This window comes from Portunus trituberculatus, chromosome 38 (assembly GCF_017591435.1).
Source record: "Portunus trituberculatus isolate SZX2019 chromosome 38, ASM1759143v1, whole genome shotgun sequence".
In the NCBI taxonomy this organism is placed as follows: domain Eukaryota; kingdom Metazoa; phylum Arthropoda; class Malacostraca; order Decapoda; family Portunidae; genus Portunus; species Portunus trituberculatus.
The window spans coordinates 24,521,543-24,524,607 of record NC_059292.1 but is presented as its reverse complement, the minus strand read 5'-3'; the positions used below and the strand labels follow the sequence as shown (position 1 = coordinate 24,524,607).

The 3,065-nt window shown below is 44.0% G+C and overlaps 1 protein-coding gene across 4 annotated transcripts in view; it reads left to right on the top strand.

Moving 5' to 3' along the window:
- Positions 1–871: 871 nt before the first annotated feature.
- The window catches only part of LOC123515123 (transmembrane protein 231-like), a 20,018-nt gene continuing 17,824 nt past the window's right edge, over positions 872–3,065 (top strand). The window contains exon 1 of one of the 4 annotated variants that reach the window (XM_045273566.1): positions 872–1,015. The gene's annotated coding sequence lies outside the window, so the exon portion shown is untranslated. The other 3 variants (XM_045273568.1, XM_045273567.1, XM_045273565.1) reach the window with 3 other exon arrangements.

Here is a 3,065-nt window from a genome sequence, read left to right as displayed (position 1 = left end):
TCTGGTTTAGGTTTTTGTCGCGTTTTTTTTTTTTTTTTTTTATCCCCTACAGGAGCTGTAGGGGATAAAATCCTGGAACACCTGTAGAATCAAGATCAAGATCAAGACAAGGTTTTTGGGTTTTAGGTTTTAGGTTTTAGGGAAAGACTTAGTACAAGATTAGGCTTGAGGGCATGGATGATGCAAGAATAGCAAGGAAGGTGTATCTGTGGAGTGAAAGTGGAAGCAAATGGAGGAAAAGGTGTATGAGAATGAGAGAGGAATGGTCTACAGGTTGGGTGGGCAGTGAGAATGGCTGGGGTGAATCAGAATGAGCTGAAATGGGTCGTGACAAAAGGAGGCAGAGTGGGAACAGAATGGGATGTGAGGAAGTGGAAGAGTGAGATAGACAGAGATGTGAAGAGTATGGGACTGAATGAATGGAGGAATGGGATGGAACGAAAGACTACTCTGGAATGGTGCAAGGTGAAAGAGGCCCCGATGTATGAGAGGTGGTACGATGGAAGCCTGGGTGGTGATCTTCTCTTCAGAGCTAGGAAACAGTGTATGGATGTGAATGCAAGGAGTTACAGGTGGTCTGAGTCCCGCAGCAAAGTGAGCCAGATGTGTGACTTGGGAGAGGAGACGGTGGAGCATGTGATGCTGGAGTTTGTGAAGTATGCCAGAGACAGATATGAGATGATGCAAGTGGTGTTGACTGAGTTAGGCATAATAGGAACGAAAGAGTGGAAAAGGCGGGGAGGGAGTGAATAGTGGTGCTGCTGGGACAGTAGAGAAACGAATGAAAGGATGATTGAGGCAGTGAAGGAGTTTCTGGAGAGAATGTGGCGTGCCAGATGTACGGACGGTTAGAGCAAAGAACCCTGTTCTTTTTTTTTCCCCCTTTTTTTTCTGTGCGCCTTTCTTTTGTCGTTTACAGGAGCTGCCGATCCAAAGGCCCGGCTCAGGAGTGATCCCGAGTCGCCTGTAGTATCAAGATCAAGATCGGTAAACACGGGCAGAAATATCATTTAAGGTAATTGCATTTTTTGCATGTTAAGATTACATGGAAATGGAGTTTTACTGGCAGTAGTGCATAGTTATTGCTTGAAAAGTATGTGCCACGCACCTGATTCTCCTTCTGTATTTTGTTAGCTCTGTAAACCTACTATGAACGTTGAGTTGCTATGGCAACATGCCTGTATTTTGGGAACGAGTTGGGTTCACGTTGTATGATTCAATTATCTGCATTAACACCAAGGAAATTATATTATTTCTTTAAACACGTTAATTTCAGTGTATATCTTGCATTTTTTAGAACTTTGAAGTTATACAAATCAACCATGAATTTTTAGTATAATACTGAATTCTGAATGTTTAGTGTAAGGGTTCTCAACCTTTGTATCGTTAAGAACCGCCTGAGTTACTGGACTTATGACCCGAAACCCCTAGCATCTGACATCGAACAGAATATCAATTTAGTGGCACTGCAAAGGATATTATTTGATCAGCTATCTAAGTGCCCCACGCATGTTAATTTAGTGACTAACACTAACTCAGTATGCAATGGTACTGCAAAGAATATTATTTGATCAGCCTTCTAAGTACCCCAAGAAATCTAAGTGTGAACCTGTAGGGGTTCACAAGCCCCAAGTTGAGAACCCCATTGTTTAGAGGAAAGAGAGACCAAACCCCTTGTTTGTAGATTTGGTATGTCGGATTTGATCCATATCCATGATTTACTGTTAAGAGATTGTAAGGTGGTAGCTGTGCATCGTAGTTATAGGATATTTTGTAATAGAATTTAGGCATTATGGTTGGCTGATCCAACCAGGGCCGTTTCTAGCTATAGGCGGACAAGGCGATTACCTGGGGCTCCCAAGCTACCAGGGGGCCCCCAGAGTAGCTTGGAAAATTTTAATTTCCCAAGTCACCCAGGGGCTCCAACGAAAAATTGAAATCTAGGGCCCCCCCAAACAGCATCTTGCCTAGGGCCCCCACAAAGCTTGAAACGGCCCTGCATCCAACCACTTACCGCTTGCCTAGATTATTTTTTTGGGGGGTGAAATAAGTGATGTTGCTGAAAAATAATTTTTGTGATCACTCAAAACATTACAATGTATCAGAACTGAATAATTTTGTTTAGTAATCAAGATGGTAAATCTTACCAATAGCACCTCCTTCTATATTCTTATGTCATCCCTCCCCAGTCCCAGCAAGCTTGGGGGCCTGTGGGGAATTGGGGATTTTAGGGGGGTGGATTCATATTTGAGTGATATATGGACTTAAAAATATCTAATGAAATTTCCCCAAATATTGGAAAATATCCCAAAATATAGGGAAGTTTTACATAACCCTCCCCCTGTAGGACACTAACCTAACCCTAACATAAACCTAACCTATCCTAGCCGAGGGGGCAGGGGCTGTCCCCCAGACACCCCCTACAAGACTAGCCTAACATAAACCTAACCTAACCTATTGACCTCCCCGTACAACACTTACCTAACCCTAATCTAACCTAACCTTAGGTATCTTAGCCAGGGATGGTTGTGCCCCCTGAGCACCTCCCCCACCCCTTGAACATTAACCTAACCCTAACATAAACCTAACCTACCGTATCCTTGCTTTGGGGCAGTTTCTCTTCCCCCACATCGGTTCTCTTATAGCTTCTCACAGTATGCCGTACCTCTACCAATACCCCTCCTCAATACCTTAATGAAGGGATGAAGGTCCTGGCTGATTCTCTTCTTGATTGTACACTGACTTGCATCGCAGGAGCGATGATTTCCCAGTAATCAAATTCGCAACCTTTACAACTAATGTCACTGGTGGCCATGGCTGAGCTGCGCACGCAGATGCCTTTGTGCAGTGCATCTGTCTGCCCAGCTGTGCCCTGCCTACGAATACATGTAGCAAATTCCCATTGGCGCAGCTCGTGCTGTTACGAGGTAGTGGCACATCATTGGACAAAAGAACTATAGACACAATAAGAATCCTGTTCAGCAGTTACCCACAAATCCCAGCTATAAACAAATGCAAGTCAGTGTACTGCTCATTTCTGAGTGTGATGGAGCTCTGTGGCTCGC